The sequence below is a fragment of the Eubalaena glacialis genome, chromosome 13 (genome assembly GCF_028564815.1).
Source record: "Eubalaena glacialis isolate mEubGla1 chromosome 13, mEubGla1.1.hap2.+ XY, whole genome shotgun sequence".
Lineage (NCBI taxonomy): Eukaryota > Metazoa > Chordata > Mammalia > Artiodactyla > Balaenidae > Eubalaena > Eubalaena glacialis.
In genome coordinates, this window is record NC_083728.1 from 29,996,476 (window position 1) to 30,013,795 (window position 17,320).

The window sequence follows — 17,320 nt, forward strand, 5'->3', positions numbered from 1 at the left end:
AGTGCTCCCAGGAGCTCAGAGGACCGAGTACTGGCTTTTTGTTGAAGAAGTAAGTAACGGTAACCTATAGGACGTGTGACTTAAGATGGCCCTTGAAGAAAGGAGAGTAGACAAGGGTCTTCTAAGCAGGAGACACAGTGTGAGCAAAAGCAGAACACTGAGAATTTGTGGAAAGAGCAGATCTTTGGTTTGGTTCACGCAGAGGCTCAAGTTGGAGAGAAGTAGCGCCAAGTTGCCAAGAGCCTTGAATGTCAGCCTAAGAAAGGTGAACTTCATCCTACAAAAAAGGTGGCGGTGACGTACAAGGCTGGATTTTTGGCAGGTGAGTCGGTCACAGTGAGGGGAGAGCTGTTAGCCCCCTCGGGGAGGGAGATGAGATGCTGCACCTGACAGTGCCGGTCTTCAGAAGGTGCAAGACTGCACTGGCACCTGCCCGAGCACAGGAGGGAGAAAGGGCCACCACTGACCAGGGCGATTACAGGCCCTGTGCTTCCGTTGTTGCTTTTGAATCTGATATGCTGATTAACCTAGGTTTGAATCACCTCTCTGCCTCTTATCAGCAGGGTGCCTTGGGCAAGTCACCTAACGTTTCTGGGCCCCCATTTCCTAATCCATTAAATAAATGATGCTCCTTTAACAATGATGCTCACTGTATGCTGTTGTGAGGACAAAAGGCACGAGAAACAAAGTACCCAGTGCAACTCCTAACACACGGCGGGAGTTCAGTAAAATGGTGGCTGCCTCTGTGTAGCTCCCTTGTCCTGTTTGTTTTTGCCAGATCTCATAGGCTAATCATTCGTTTCTGCTTCACTTCTCACTAACAATTTGCAGTGCCCTTCTTTTCCCTAAGAGAGCGCCAAACCCCTTAGCAAGTGCCCCCAGTGAGTTCCCCTCAGCACACTGGGCTTTGGACTGCTTGCTGTAACCGGAGTCCCTATGGTCTCCTTCGGCCCCGACCACTCCGGGCATGACCTTGTTTGAGCCACGCCGTTCACAACCACAAATTGTCCCATCCCCATATAGAGGAGCCACCTCTCCCCTTTAGCTCTGATAACTCCTTAGACATCTTCCTCCTGGCTAAGGGCCCAAGAGGGGAGGAGATCTCTCCCAGGAGCCCAGCCTCCCCCTGAGCCCTTTCTCTGCTAATCACAGCAGCCGCAGCTGAACCCCAATCTCTTTGGGGGCCAGTTGAAGCTGTTGGCAGCTTTCATTTCATCCCCACACTTAATAAGTTGAGGAAGGGAATTAGGGTATCCCCACAGCTGACTGCCAATTACCAGGGCTGTTTCTGGAGACAAAAAGCTCCCCCTTAGTTTGTCTTGAGTGAGTTCCACCCATACCTGTTTACCAACTGACTTGGTTAAGGGAAACACCAACGCCCAGGCCCTGACAGCCTGGTGACTTCCCAAGGCCAAAAAGACCGGGTTTAATTGGATCTGCGTCCTCAGACATAGATGGTGACTCAGCGTGCAGATCCCCAGAGACCTCCAAACCTCAGAATCTTAGGTTTTGCCCAATGATTCTTTTTTTTGTGCATTTGGCAAACTTTTAAATACTAGCATTTTGGGCAGCACACTTCAGGGAATCGGAAGGTTTAAAACAATATCAAGCAAGTCAGCAATGGTGACACCACGGCCACTGCTAAAATATGACCGAGTCTCCTTATCTAGGAGCTTCGCAGTGACTGCTTGCTGCAGTTTGCATAGAACCAGTTGCTGCCCTTACTGAACTTGGGACGTTCTAGAGATAAAGCTGCCATGTGTCTGCATCCACACGCCATCCTGGCTTTAAGCTCTGCTCACTCCCTGTCTCCCAGTGAGCCATGCCCTGCTGTATCCTGGGCCTGCCGCTTGCAGCCATGAGAGCGTGTGTCCTCGTTGTGCTGCGTGGGCTGCAGGTTGGGCTCAGCTGACACACATAGAGCCCACCTCCTCTTGGTGACATTCGTCCCCTTTAAGGGCGACTCAGGCTCTGCTTGAAAGCCTGTAGAAGAGGGACCTCACCATCCTGCTGTTCTGTTTGGAAGGGCCCTGGTGCAGGAGCTGGAGTCTCGCCCTCCCACCCTAACCCCCCGTCACAGTGCCCAGGCCTCTTTTGCCTGGGAAGCCCGCATAGCACTCCTGTGCTGCCTTCTGGTTAGGGTGTTTCCTCAATCGAGAAGGAGCCTACAAAGCTCGTCTTGATTCTCAGTACTCCTTGGGTCCTGAGAATCTGGATGTTGAGGATATTCCCCCAGAAAAATTCACGTGACTTACACACACTGAGATGCTTCCTGTGCCTTCAAGGGGATTGCTGTGTGTGCATCCTTGGAGTTAGAAGGACCCTGGGTTAAGGACCTCTCGTCCCAAGCCCCTCAGCACATGAAGAAACCAGGTCCCCAGAGAAGAGTGGGGAGAACTTGATGAGACTGGAAGCCGGCTTTCCCACCTGTACTCTCACTACTGGGTGGGTCAGTGTCTCTTTTTTTTAAAAAAAAAAAAATATATATATGTATATATATATATATATTTGGCTGCATTGGGTCTTCGTTGCTGTGCACAGGCTTTTTCTAGTTGTGGCGAGTGGGGGCTACTCTTTGTTGCAATGGGCGGGCTTCTCATTGCAGTGGCTTCTCTTGCTGCGGAGCACGGCCTCTAGGTGCACGGGCTTCAGTAGTTGTGGCTCATGGGCTCAGTAGTTGTGACTCACAGGGTCTAGAGCGCGGGCTCAGTAGTTGTGGCGCACGGGCTTAGTTGCTCCACGGCACGTGGGATCTTCCCGGACCAGGGCTCGAACCCATGTCCCCTGCATTGGCAGGCAGATTCTTAACCACTGCGCCACCAGGGAAGTCCCAGTGTCTCATAATAGGCTGCCATGTGGGGGTACACTCCTCCGGTTGTGTTTGTGCTGTCACAGCCTGGGTGACAGTGTGCCTTTCAGAGAACTCACTGGGCACTTGCTCTGGACGAGCATAGGTAGGTGAGGAGGATGTGAAAGATGGGAGGGGTGGCTTCTTAGGCAAAGGACAAGTCCTCTGGCTGTGCAAGGGCAGGTGCTTAGTTCCTCCTGGGACGGCCCTGTCCTACCACCTGCTTCCATAGTCCATGTCCTTCCATTGTAGAGAATGGGAGGCCGCCAGGTATGAACGCCACCACCTCTTGAGCCACTTGTCAGCTAAGGAGAGTTGTTGGACATTTCTGCCATTTTGCAGATGGCTGGGCGTGGAAGGAGGCCACAGTGGTTCTTTAAGATCTGGGAAGTCCAAAGAGTTGAGGCCAAACCCAAGTCTTCCAGTCCTTCTCATTAACCTCTTACTGTGACTGACTTAGACTGGGGACATTCTCTGAAGCCAGGCCGGCTCCAGCTAGCTGCAGCTGGATTTCAAGCTCCCTCTCCAGATGAAACAGTCTGTGTTTGCAGGCAGTGGGCTGTGTCCTTCCCCTGTGAGGGCCGGCCTCCTGTGGGGAAGTGGGTACGGGGGAAGTAGTGGAGGAGCCTCCTGGTTCTGTCACTGATAGGCTGTGTTGTGTCAGGAAAACCCTTCCTCCCCGTGTGCCCATTTCGTCCACTGGGCTCTGAGGGTGGGGTGGGGACACAGTGGAGCGCGGGAGAAAAATAGCGCCAGTGAAACCGCAGCCGCTCCCTTCACAGCCACTGGGGGCTGGAGAGGCGGCCGACCTCCTGGGGTGGGGTGAGCATCCCTCTGTGCACCTGGCTTGTTGGGATGTTTGGTAGGAACTCAACCAAAGGCAGGGGTTTTATAGCCATATTTTTATGTTAAACTCCTGTCATGCTGAACGAATGATTCCGTGAAGTTTGTGAATTAACTTTTTATTGCCATATGCTAACTCCCAATTCCTATCAGTCACCCAGTATTCGAGCTCCTTCTGTGCTTGGCAACCTGAGAGTCTTCAGAGGAGCAGAGGCTTGTCCCTGTCCCCCAGGAAGCTTGTAGTCAGGGGGTGGTGAGAGGACGCGCAGCATGGTTAGTGGGGGTCTGCGGTCTTCCTGTGCCTACTCACCAGAGAACAGAGAAGAGTCCCTACCGAGGCTGGGCCCCTGGGAATGCTTCCTGGAGGAGGCGTGCACCATCTGAGCTGACAGCAAGGGGAAGGGGGGTGCAGCCAGACTCGCAGTTCCTGAGGCCCGAAGCAGAAAGGACACTGTCTCCTCCAGAGAAGACTAACATGAGGCCAGTTTATCTTGTCTGGAATTTTTGCCTGAGCGAATGACTTTTGTGAGGTTTTTGGTTTGGGGGATGTGATTTAAGGCTGCCATCGTAGCTTGATTAAGTACCTCCTGCGTATCTCACTGAGACCGTCACAAAGACCGTCACTGGGCTTCACACCCTGCAAGGTAGACATTTCCACATTGTAGGTCAAGAAAACAGACTTGATAAAGATGAGAGCTAGTAATTGGCTGAGCTGGGGTTTAAACCTTAGATCTTCCTACTCCAAAGCCCAAGCCCTTGACAGAGCACCAGACTACCTGTGCTCTTTGAATGGTACTCCCGCCACATTGGGGACCTGCTCCTGGACTTCTGCCTTGTTTTGGTCCCCTGGTCAGGACTCAGAGACCGCAAACACAGCACGACGGCCTTCCAGGTTGTTGTCCGTATCTGCTGTGAAGCTCCTGTTGGGTAAGCTTCGGTGCTCTCCGACCTCACATCCCTTTCCCTAACACCATTCCCCTTCGGTAGACCTGGAGACTGAAGACACCATTATCCCATTTATAATGTCTACTTCATTTTCTTTTACCCTGATGACAGGACCTCGTATGCTGTGCCATGAGCCGCCCACAGCACAGTCGTCCCTGGTTTTGCCCTACTGTGAGCACCACTGTTGCTTCGCTGAGCCTTAGAGGAATGATGCACCAAGCTTGGCTCCCTGGCCTCAGTCCCTCTGACATATTAGAACAGACAGTAGTGCCGGAGCCGCTGATCCCCCCAGGGTGGTATGTTGATATCTGAGTATGAAAAGCCAGCTGTCTGGTGTGTGAAACAAATGAAAAATGACTCATTTTGAAGCTAATCTTGCTTGGAAGGAGAGGCCTGCCCTCTGTGACCCTGAGATTACCTTGCCTCTGGGCTTCTCCAGCATGATATGCTGAAAATAAATAACCTGAGCCTCAGTTTGCTCATCTGTAAAATGGGGATAATTCCTACATGGTCCTTTGCCTGGACAAAGGAGGCTTTGCATATCAGGCCTTGCATAGTGTCTAGTTTATCACAGGCGTCATTAACTACAGTGATAAGACCAGGCTGGATGTTAGGGGAGCTTAGGTAAGGGTGAGTTCTTGGCTTCCCGCCCAGTAAACCACGACTTGAGTATGCCAGTCAGATGACTTTCTTTCCTGTTAAATAGGTGAGAGGCAGAGAGGAATAGAGAAAACTAGACTTTAGATTTGAATCCCAGTTAACCATTTACTACCTATTTAACCTTTTGCAACCTGCTAAGTAACTTCTGAGACTAAAATTCCTCATCCGTGGGGAGAGCCTTTTTCGTGGATAGATGTGTCTGTATAAAGTAAAGAGAGTATTGTGAGGACTCTTGCTTAGCGTCCCTGCTTACCCTAGCACAGAGCACAAACTCGAGTGCCACCCTGAAGCCTGCAGGCTGCTGCAGGAGCCCTCCTGAGGAGCACCAGTGGTCACCTGGGGAACTGGCCCACCCTTTGAACGAGTAGCTGTGACACTTTTGTGCGAAGCCACAGAAAATTGGTCCTCCCAAACAGCCAGGTGGTATTTCTGATTTCTAGGTCCCTGGACTTCAAAAATCCACCTTTAGGGGACTTCCCTGGCAGTCCAGTGGTTAAGACTTCGCCTTCCAATGTCCCACATGCCTCGCGGCCAAAAAACCAAAACATAAAACAGAAGCGATATTGTAACAAATTCAATAAGGATTTTAAAACTGGTCCACATCAAAAAAAAAAAAAAAAAAAATCCACCTTTAGGCCTGAGCAGGTCGAAAGGTGCTGAGGATACTTTTGCTACCATCTGGCTGTCCTTGGGGCATTATGGTAAAGGTGTGGCAGTGGAGAGCTACCCTTCCCTTCCCCCTCCACCATCACCTTCACTGCCCTCATTCTTAAATCTCCCATTTTGAAAACACAGGAGAGAAAGTTCCTGAATTAAACTTTGACTCCGGATAAGTTATACATAGTTGAGTGTGTGACCCCCTAGAAACCAAAAAGACCATCAACATAACTAATAACAAGGTAGAGCTCCCTGACTGCCCTACTGCTGGGGATCCTCGCTCCTTACAGCTGACCCCAGAGCGGAAATAGCAGCATCCCCATTTGCTAGGAAGGAAAAGGAGGCTCAGATAATGTAAACTGCTAGTGAGTGGCAGAGCTCAAATTTGAACCCAGGACTGTTCACCACAGCCTGCGCTGCTTCCCTGATAGAGCACTGGAGTAAACGTGCGGAGTTAAAGCTTAGCTGTGGGACTTCCCTGGTGGCGCAGTGGTTAAGAATCCGCCTATCAATGCAGGGGACACGGGTTCGAGCCCTGGTCCGGGAAGATCTCACATGCCGCGGAGCAACTAAGCCCATGTGCCACAACTACTGAGCCTGCGCTCTAGAGCCCGTGAGCCACAACTACTGAGCCCACGTGCCACAACTACTGAAGCCCACGTGTCTAGAGCCCATGCTCCACAACAAAAGAAGCCACCTCAATGAGAAGCCCACTCACCGCAACGAAGAGTAGCCCCTGCTCGCCGCAATTAGAGAAAGCCTGTGCACAGCAACGAGGACCCAATGCAGCCAAAAATAAATAACTTTAAAAAAAATAAAATAAACAAAGCTTAGCTGTGGCTCCCAGAGATTTTTAAATCCTGTGGTTGCCAAACTTACACATTTTGAAGGACAGTACAATTTAAAAGCCAGGGGGTGGGGGTAGGAGATGGAAGACCAGTTTTTTAAACCACTCCCATATACTTTCATCGTCATTTCATCAAAGAAATGACATTTTGACCAAAGTAGCAAGGCCATACTTTTAGAATAAAGGGTAATCTTTTGTTCACCCAGCCATTCCCAGTCTGCGAGCTGAAGACTAGGGGAGGGAGTTGGCCGTGGGAGCCCATTGGGTCCCGAGCCCCATGGCTGCCTGCTCCCACCTCAGCTTTCCCCAGCTTCTGTTCTCCAACATGCTGCTGTTCTCCAACATGCTGATGGCCTTAATGGGAGCAGTTTGGTTCCTCAGTCTCCTTGGACAGAAGGGACAACTGCTTGGCTGGCAGAGGAACTTGCCAGAAGGCTGCTCACCGCCTGGTTGGCACCACATCCCCCTTTGTGCTCTGGACCCCAGACCCATGCAGAGGTACCTCAGCCAAGCCTTCCGGAAGCCTTTTCTGAGGGAATCTATTTATAGGTGAAAGGATTAAATGGGTTTTAAACTCCACTTAAGCTCTTTTTGTCTCTCTAGGAAGGGATTTTACATTACAAAGTTACATGTTAAAAGCAGGAGCTTTGGAGTGAGTCAGACCTAGGTTCAACCCTTTTCTCTACCACTTACTAGCCATGCAGATCTTGTCTCTGAACTTTAATTTCCTCATCTCTAGAACTGGGGCAACAGCAGCTCCTACCTAGTAGGGTGGTTGAGTGAGATGAGGCAATAGATGTAAAACACTTGGGTCCATGACACAGCCCACAACTACTGAGCCCGCATGCCGCAACTACTGAAGCCCATGCGCCTAGAGCCTGTGCTCCTCAACAAGAGAAGTCACTGCAATGAGAAGCCCGCGCACCACAATGAAGAGTAGCCCCCGCTCGCCACAACTAGAGAAAGCCTGCGCACAGCAACGAAGACCCAATGCAGCCAAAAATAAATAAAATATATATATATATATTTTTAAAAAGAGACACTGACCCGCCCAGTGGTGAGAGTACAGGTGGGAAAGCCGGCTTCCAGTCTCATCAAGTTCTCCCCACTCTTCTCTGGGGACCTGGTTTCTTCATGTGCTGAGGGGCTTGGGACGAGAGGTCCTTAACCCAGGGTCCTTCTAACTCCAAGGATGCACACACAGCAATCCCCTTGAAGGCACAGGAAGCATCTCAATGTGTGTAAGTCATGTGAATTTTTCTGGGGGAATATCCTCAACATCCAGATTCTCAGGACCCAAGGAGTACTGAGAATCAAGACGAGCTTTGTAGGCTCCTTCTCGATTGAGGAAACACCCTAACCAGAAGGCAGCACAGGAGTGCTATGCGGGCTTCCCAGGCAAAAGAGGCCTGGGCACTGTGATGGGGGGTTAGGGTGGGAGGGCGAGACTCCAGCTCCTGCACCGGGGCCCTTCCAAACAGAACAGCAGGATGGTGAGGTCCCTCTTCTACAGGCTTTCAAGCAGAGCCTGAGTCGCCCTTAAAGTGGACGAATGCCACCAAGAGGAGGTGGGCTCTATGTGTGTCAGCTGAGCCCAACCCGCAGCCCACGCAGCACAACGAGGACACACGCTCTCATGGCTGCAAGCGGCAGGCCCAGGATACAGCAGGGCATGGCTCACTGGGAGGCAATGGATAAAGGTAGGACACTTTTATATGTAACAACTTGGTCAGGCTGTCAGCCCTCCTACACAGCCTTACCAAGTTGTTACATATAAAAGTGTCCTACCTTTATCCATTGTAGAACATGCCTGCACATATTCAATGCTGAGTAAGTGATTGCTGTTACGATCATCATAGAGAAATAAGGAGCTCGGATGTACTGAGGGAACTTAGTCCGAGAGCTGAAATAAGAAAGGGAAGCATTTGCCAGCACCTTCCTGGACACCTTTCCCCCAGGAGACCATCTCAAATGCAGGCTGTTAGAGCCACTGGCGGAGCCGGCTCTGGAAGCACTAAGTGGAGGCTCGTAGTAGAAAGGCTGTGGGCGGTGAGGCTGGAGAAGATGGGGCTGAGTGCCGGTCCTGCTGCTCTGATGTGGGGCAAGTGGCTCCATCTCTGGGCCTGTTCCCTTGTTAACTCCTCACTGGATGAGCTCGTCAGGCAGGTGAGAGATGGGAGTGCACTACAGACGTCACCTGCAGGTTAACCACATCACTGTTTTTCATTGTGCTCAGAGGGGTGGCTTTGCCCTCTAGGAGGGCTCTGTGGTCAGAAGTCAGCGTTCCAATTGAAAGGGACATGGCAAGTCCTGGCTGAAGCTGGCAATCAGGCAGTCGAGCCACAGCCCAGGCAGTCGGAGTGGAGGTGTGGCAACTACTAGGACGAAGGGCAAGGGCCCACTGGGCTGGGACCCAAACCATTCATTGTCCCAGCAGGTGCCTGAGAGGGCCTGCTGCTGCTTTACCCCAGAACCACGTGGTCTGAGCCCTTCCTACCGGGGGCTGTAGAAAGCCCCACCCTGCCCGCCCACCCCTCACCCCCCTTTCCAGGGAGGTCGCAGCTGTTGGCTCCCTGGGGGAAGGTGCACCTTCTCTAATGGAAGACGGGAAAGGAATGCAAAGCCAGGGTTCTCTCTGTGGAAGAAAGAGCCCTATTTCTCTTGTCCCTGCCCACTGGGCAGAAGGAGGCAAACCTATGGACTATCCTGAGGCGCCCTACCAGGAGGGCCAGAGCCAGTGCCAAAGCTGGAGGGAGGGAGTGTGGAGGAGCCTGTGGGAAATGTCAGCCGCTTCCTGGCAGGGGAGCCGGGGTTAGAGCGGTCATGACGCTGGTGTCTCAGGCACTCTCGCAGTGCTGGGTGCTTGGTGTGACCTCCTGCAGGCACAGTGTGTTCTGCTAGTTTATTATGTAAAGGAGACTTCTGCCTCCCTGCCGACACTGCTTTTCCGCTGCCATGCGTCACCTTCCTGCTGTGATGGTCATCCGTTTGAGGTTGTCCTCAGCTTGGGTCCAACCAGGGGAGGTAGGAAAGCAGTGTTAAACAGGTCATAACTGGTTCCAAAGATTATCTTAGCAAATCACACATGACCATACAACTTCCCGGGCCTTTCTTGTATCTCACAAGGACTTAGCGTCTTAGATGGTGAGGTTCCCCCAAGCCCTCCCTCCCCCAATCTTCTGGTTGCTCTGCTGAATAAAGCTAGGCTTGAGGTGGCTGCTGGACCATCCCAGGATGTGCTCATGATGATTGTATTTTTCCAAGTCAAAACTGGCATATAAGACCCACCAGTGGATGTTTGTTGAGGGGAATTAACAGGCAGGGAAACAGAAGCAGTAGAATAAAAGGCTGGGCCTGAGAGGGGCAGTCTCTCCTTTCCAGATCAAATAGTTTTCCAGTGACTTTATCATCCATCCCCACTTGATTCCACACGTGGACCCTGAGTCACCCCTCACCTGTGCAGTGGAGGAAGGAATCACACAGTCTAGCCTCTCGTCTGACAGGTGTGGAAGATTCTCCACTGTCCACTGTGTATGGAAGAGCCCAAAGAAGAGACTGGGTCTGGTCTCTGGGACCCCTCGCTACTCCAGGGACCTTTCTCATGGGGCTGCCAGCTTTCTTTATTCATTAAAGTACACTTTTTTTCCCATTAAAAAGTGAAGTGTGACAGTGTGATGTGTACTCAGTATTAAAAATACAGAAGGAGAGTGGAGGAAGAGGAAAATCCACCCATGACAAGTACAACATTTTGATGTACTTTCTTGCCAGATTTCCTATACTTGGAGGTCTTTATTTTTTACATAGTTATGGTCATATGTCACAGAACTTCATAGCCTGCTTTTTTCCACTTAACCCATGGAAATGCTTGTGCCATACTGTTGTTCAAAATGCCACACAGCTTTCTCATTTCCTCTGTAATGTATCATTGAGTAGATGGGTCATTTGCTTCAATCTCTCATTTTTGGATTTGCGATTATTATCTCAAATTAAATACTACTTCAGTGGACATCTTTATTCATAAAGTCCTTTTCATATTTAGGATAATCAGACTAGATTTCCAGAAGTGGAATTATAGGGTCTAAATACATTTGAAGCTCTGAAAACGTTGCCAAGTTGCTTTCTAGAAGGCTTTGTCATACTCCTCCAGTGGAGTGCGTGTCCTTGCCGTGGAACCTTCGCCCGGCTGGAAGCAGTTTGGATGGTTCACTGGCTGAGGACCGCGGCCTCTTAAGCCTGACACATTCATAATTTCTGGTTGGGGACAAATGGCTGGGAGAGGATGGGATGTCGAGGAGTTGGATCCTGCCGTGGGCCAGGTACTTCACATTCGGTATTCCACTCAAACCTCAAAAACGAGCCCCCATTTCTCAGAGGAAGAAACGAAGGCTGACCGGGAGAAGTAAAACTGTCCAATATTGCAGTACCCTGCTGCCTCTCGTGAGGACTAGCCAGGCATCTCCCTGGGACCTGAGGATGACAGGCCAGTGTGATATGACTGTACAGGCGGCAGGCAATGGTGGGGAGGATGCAGGGCTGGGTGGGCATACCTGTCAGGCTGCAGCGAGCTTACTGAGCCTTGAAGCCAGTGGGGGGATTTCACACACACCGAGTAAGACTGTCTGATTCAGTCATTCAGGGTGAGAGTGGGCACTTGGAAACTCTGATGAGACCATGGGTCGCCACGGAGCATTGCTGCCCTGGGTGGCCCGCCTGCCCAGTATTAGGGCTATACTTATCTCTAATCAGACTCAGACTGGGAAAGTTAGGCTGGGCAGGGTGGGGGCTGGCCCAGGGCTAATCTCTGCGGGTTCTTGTATTCTAGGCCTCCATTAGAACAGGTCCCTGAAAGGCTGGCCGCTGGTCTCGTTCTGAGGCCTGGCACCAAGGCCATTCCCAAATAATAGCTAATAACAATACAGCCAGGCACTGTTGTAAGTTTTCTATGTATTAGTTCATTTGGTCCTTGTAATAACCTGTGATGTGGTACAGGTGACAAGACCAAAGAACCAGAGGACTCAAATTTGCCCACAGTCCAGTGGCAGAGACTGTGGACTGGACCACAGTTCTGGCTGCAGCCTCCTTCCTAAGCACGGCAGTGTCCTGCAGCATGGGGCCCAGCGGGCGGCTCGGAGACCAACACTACCCCTGCCTGTGGCACTCTGGCCCCTCTATGACCTGGGTGGGTAGCCTGGTGCAGGTTCTCAGAGGCCTGAGCTGCACTTTTCTTGTCTCTGAAATGGGGTAAGAGGGTTGCTGTGAACTTCCAGTGCAGCATGATTGGTCACAGAGGGTGGGGGGGGAGGGTGGGGGGATGAGGGAACTCGGGCTGCCAAGGCTGCGGGGACAGAAGGCTTGGGTCCTGTGGCATCTTTCTCCTAACAGTGCGGGGAAGTCAGGACAGAGGGATGGGGTTTGTGCTCGGGTTTGTGGCTGGGGCCAGCGTGCCTGGGTTTCCAGCCGGAGTCTACCCCTCCAATGATGTGACTTGGGGCGTGGTGCTTAAGCTGCACCACAGTTCATCTGAAAAGGGGGATAACATGCCCACAGCGTGGTGGTTGTAGTGAGGATGGATTCATTCCATAGAGAGTGTTTAGAAACCAACTCGCCCGGCTCCCAGCACGGCATGGCTCCTGAGTTCATCTGGGTTGGGTGCTGGCACCTAGTGGGGGATCTGGAGCTTGGAGGTGCCCCATGCCCGCTGACCCACGTCCACTCTCCCTGCCTTCTGTCTTTCAGGTTGATCCTCGGGACCCACAGTCTCATCATGTCTCGCACAGAGGACGGCAGAGGGTACAGGCGGTGGCTTGGCCGGTTGGCGATCTCCCAACAGCTGGATCTCCAGCAATGTGAAGCTTTTGTTTGGGTTTTCCCCCTCCTTTTAGTTTTGCTTAATTTTTTTATTTTTTGTCTTCCTTTCCCCCCCCCCCTTTTTTTTTTTTAATTTCAACGATTAAGACTTCAGAAGAACAGGAAGCTATGCTGTGGACAGACACCAATTTCTTTAAAGAAACTCAATATGGACAAAGCATATGTATAAATTTCATTTTTAATTTTTATAAGGGGTTAGGGAGCTATTTTGTTTTTTTCCTTTATTTTTCCTGTCTTCTTTCTTTTACCCATCTCTTAGTTCTGCTTATAACACCTCACTTCCCCAGAGAAGGCCTGCCCCTCCATGGAGAATTTGGGGATTTCTCCTGGAATGGGGGGCATGAAGCCAGAAGGAGGCCTCTGTGCTGCCTCCCCACCAGGTGCAGGAACTGCTGGACTCCCTGGTGGCCTGCTCCTGGCTGGCCCTTGGGCCTTGGAGATGATCAGAGGCCAAGAACCACCTGGAAGGGGAGGACCAGGGCTTGGCCAGGAGACCTCGAGAAAGAAGATCTGTATTTTGGGTTTGTCCTCTTGAAGCAGTTGGAAGCCCAGGGCCACACCAGGACTTACAGAGGGAATCCATTCCCTCTACTGCCCTTTAAAACCAGGAGTTCTGAGGGGGGAAGGGACAGAGGGTGATCATCTCGTACTGCCTGGCGTTTGAACGGCCAGCCCACCCCAGCTCTACAAGCCTACCTTTCTGTTAGTGATCTTCCTCCCAGAGGATGATTCCCAGAAAAAACTGTGTGCCAAACCTCTGCCTGGGACACAGCTGGGTCTTCGACGGGCATCTGTCACTCCTGTGAGCTCAGCTCCCATCACCTCCTGCCTCCTGGATCGTCGTCTTCCCAGATGTACCCCCCTGATGTCCAGGTCGTCAGACACCGCCTGAGTCCCCAAGACCCAGTTGTGACCATTGCGATAAGAACAGGGTGTCCTGAACCGGCTGCCGCTGTCATCTCCTCACAGTGAGGGGTGTGCCCTGTGTGCCGGCCCCATGGTGTCACATATGGTGACAGTGCCGAGCATCATCTCCCTCACTGCAGGGACTTACTGTTAGGGGCTACCCTCAGTGGAAATGTGTCTGATTGGAAAGGATGGACCTGGCTGACGGGGTGGACCGTGGCCATTACGTGCCTGTGGGCTTGTTGGCTGTGACCCTGTGACCCCACCTCCAGTGTCTGTCTGTAGCCTTTCTTCCGCTCTCCAATGACTCTCGCAACCTCCCTACTCCTGGGCTTCTGAAGTGGGGTGTCCTCTCCCCTTGCCAGGAGAAGGAGAGCTGTCCCAGTTGCCCCTCACCTGGCTTCTCACCCCATTACAGCAAAGCAAGGAAGGGAAAAGGAATTCTTCTTTTGTGTTTAGTTGTTTTTGTTTGTTTTCTCTAAACCAGCATAGGATGGATAGGGGAGATGTTGGAGGGCATTTAAGTTCGTATGTGACCAAGGAGGGCTTCCCCCCAGAGCTGCAGCCCTTCGGCCCTGGGAGTTTGGGAGAGACCAGCACAGCATCAGCCCAGACTTGCAAACTCAGCAATATGTTTGCTCACGTTCTTTCCGCCTTTTCTCAAGTCCTCTTCCTCCTCCTGGGCAGATGGCTAGCTGTGGTTAGCAGGATCCAGCAGGGCAGCAGGAGGTGACCAGGCCCCTCCCTCCCCTCCCTCAGCTGAAATTCTTTGTCATCACCTGTCTCTTGTCTCTTCCCTCTGACTTCTCAGACAACCTAGAGTCTACTCTGAGCTGCAGCTGGGAGAGCACATCCCCTAACTGCAGTGTGCACCCCTTCTCTGCCCCACCTCCCCGCCTTCCCTCGGGGGCAGCTGTCTGTCTGTCCATGAGCACGTGGGAAAAACAGTCCCCGGACTTGGCACCCTCACCTGTCCCTGGCTGCAGCCCACACTCTGAAGTCCTAGTGAGGGTTCAAGCCTAACAGGTTATTTACCTTTTGCTTATCCTTCCCTTCCGCCCTCCCCAGGTCTCTTAGCTCTGACTAAGGTCTTGGAGCTGTAGGTCACAGCTGGCCATACCTTTCGGGTGAGGTGGGCAGCCTCGGTTGGGGTAGCCAGCCTCCACGTACCCTTGTCTTGCAGGACGCCCAGCCCGTCCTTGCTTGGTGGCAGGACCTCCTTCCCTAGCTCCTGAGGCCCAGCTTGTTAGCCCCAAGTGCCTGTCTCTCTTCTCCCTCCTCTGTTCTCCACTTCATCCACCTCGGACACCCAGCAGCCGGGTGGAAGTCAGCCTGAAGTCAAGGCTGGCTCTGCCCAGTCGGCAGAGTAGCCTCGGTTAGGCCCAGGTAGCCATCCTCTCCCTTAGCCACTCTTCATCTCTTCCCACTGGAGTCAGCCTTGTCGTCTCTTCCTGCCTTTTACCTGGGTCTCGGGCCTGGCCGCCGCTCTGGGGATCATCATCTCAGCGCCACCAATTTGTTAGTCCTGTCCAAGTTCTAGGAGTTTCCAACCCTTAAAATAGCAGTCAGTTATTCTTGTCTCCTGGGATCTGTGAAAAGGATAGCCTTTGGAGGGAGGATCTGGGCCTCAGCCCTACGGATCTGAGCTCCATCCCCCCTCAGTGAGAGGAATCAGCAAGACAGATCATAGTGCCTTATTCCATTGCCCTCCCCGCCCGAACGCCTGGCTCAGTTGGCAGTACAAGGCTTCTTTCTCCCTCTCGGTGTTCATCTGCCACTTAAACTCTCACCCCCCGCCCACAGATAGCCTTGTGGGAGGATGAACGCCCCGGTCTTCGCCCCATCCCTTCCTAAGAGCTGCAGCCAGGCACGTGACCCCCAGCCACCACAGGGCACTCACTAGCAGCTTCTGCTGGGGACAGGGCTGTGCTGCAGACAGGTGCACTCTCGGCCACCTCCTCCCCAGCAGGGCCCACCTCTTACCTCCAGCCGGGAGGACGCAGTCTCTTCCTCGGAGACCAGCTCCATCTGACCCCCTCCTGGGCACCAGGACTAAGGTCGCAGGCCTTAGCACCCATCCCAGAGGTACTGGGACAAGAGAATGGAATTCTTTCCTCTCACCCACGTGTGGTTTATGCCCCCATGGCTGCCTTTCTGAGGGAGTGTATTAAATGTTTACTTAAGAAATACCGTGTTTACAGCTGGAGGAGAAACGTGCCCCATGCTGGGTGGAGATTTGACTCTCTGGACGGCGCCTGGCTCCTTTATGGCACTGCCAGTGGTGACCCCAGAGCGAATGAAGGCAGGGGGCCGGGGCACAGGCCCTGCACCCCCTCTGCCCCCGACCCTGCGGTGCTAAGACCACTCACCACCTTCCTCACAGCCTTCATTCCCCGCCTCTCGTTCTCTTCCTCCAGGATCTCGCTCCTTAACATATCAGTTATCTCCTAGAAAACCAGTGTTTGGAGCAATAAGATAATTTTTTTTTGCTTGAGTCTTTTTCTAAGAAAAGGAAAAGAGCGGGCATTGTGGGAATCTTTCTTTTCCTGCTGTTGGCTGTTTACCTTTTTAGAAGACAGATCTTACTTGGGTGGATGTCTGGGTTTCAGCCTTAGGAAGCTTGGAGAGGTAGGAGTCAGGCCTCCACCCCTAACTCTCTGCTCCGCTGCCCGGGCTCCCAGCCCTACCCACCAAGTGCGCCACCCACCTTTGCTCCTTGTGTGCCGCTCCCTCCCTGCCCATCTTGGGGACACTGGTGGCTCTGCCTCTAAGTGGGGCTCTGGTTCTTGCTCCTTCCCTCTCCTGGGCCTGTCTGGGGGCCCAGCTGCTGGAGTCTCCTAGGACCTGGCGACCTGAGAAGAGCTTACCCTGCTCCGCTCTCCAGGCCCCTGGCTTGGGGCTGAGGCACAGCCTTCGGGACAGTGCGGGCCGTCTCTGATCCTGCCCTGCCAGGCTTAGGTGGCCGGGGCTCCTATCTGGAGAGATGCCCTGGGAGGCGGGGGACCAGGATGTGCCGTGAGGTTGGCTGATATCAGCATCCATAGCCGAGGGATGAGTCCACTGCCAGCAGTTCCAGGAGTCCTTAGACTGGGGGTAACGGGAAGGAGGCCCCCGCGTCTTTTTCCCTGAGAGGTCACAGGAGGGAGTTCATTTAGGGACATTTTAAAGAAATCTTTTTGTGTACCAGGCGCCTCTTTCCATCAGAGCAGGGGAGAATGTTGCTGCAATGATTCATATTCGTGTGGGGCCGACTTGGGTGTGAGGGAGGGTTTAACCCAGGCACAAGGTTAGTTTCAAAGACTAGTTAATAAATCTATTTTCTTTATTTTCTTTTTTTGCACAGAAGCTGGTAATCTAGGACCTACGTGTGAACAACTTTATATATGAATATTTTTTGTACTTGGTTTACTTGGGTTGGTATGATACATTATATTTAAGTTCCTTGAACACTGTGGATCCCCCTAATGTGTATGAATGACTGAGGCTTTGTAAATTAAGGGACGTTTGTGTGAATAAAGTTATTTGATGGGGTCAAAGAAGCCATACGTGATTTGAAAAGAAGTGCTCTGTGGTTTTGTCACCTCCTGTTTGGAGGAGCTTGTCTGGGTCCTGGTGGGGTGAGCGGCAGGAGAAGAGGACACTCGGCTGCTTGATGGGAAGACGCCTGGTGGCCTTGGGTAGTCCTCCCCCTCCACACCTGGGACAGGAAGCCACACCAGGCCTGGTCTGCTCTCCCCAGGGGCCCA

The 17,320-nt window shown here is 52.3% G+C and overlaps 1 protein-coding gene across 1 annotated transcript in view; it reads left to right on the forward strand.

The window, feature by feature from the left end:
- STK35 (serine/threonine kinase 35) overlaps positions 1 to 17,096 on the forward strand; it is a 44,957-nt gene extending 27,861 nt beyond the window's left edge. The window contains exon 4 of the mRNA XM_061209237.1: positions 12,537 to 17,096. The gene's annotated coding sequence lies outside the window, so the exon portion shown is untranslated. The remainder of the gene's footprint in view (positions 1 to 12,536) is intronic.
- Positions 17,097 to 17,320: the final 224 nt, after the last annotated feature.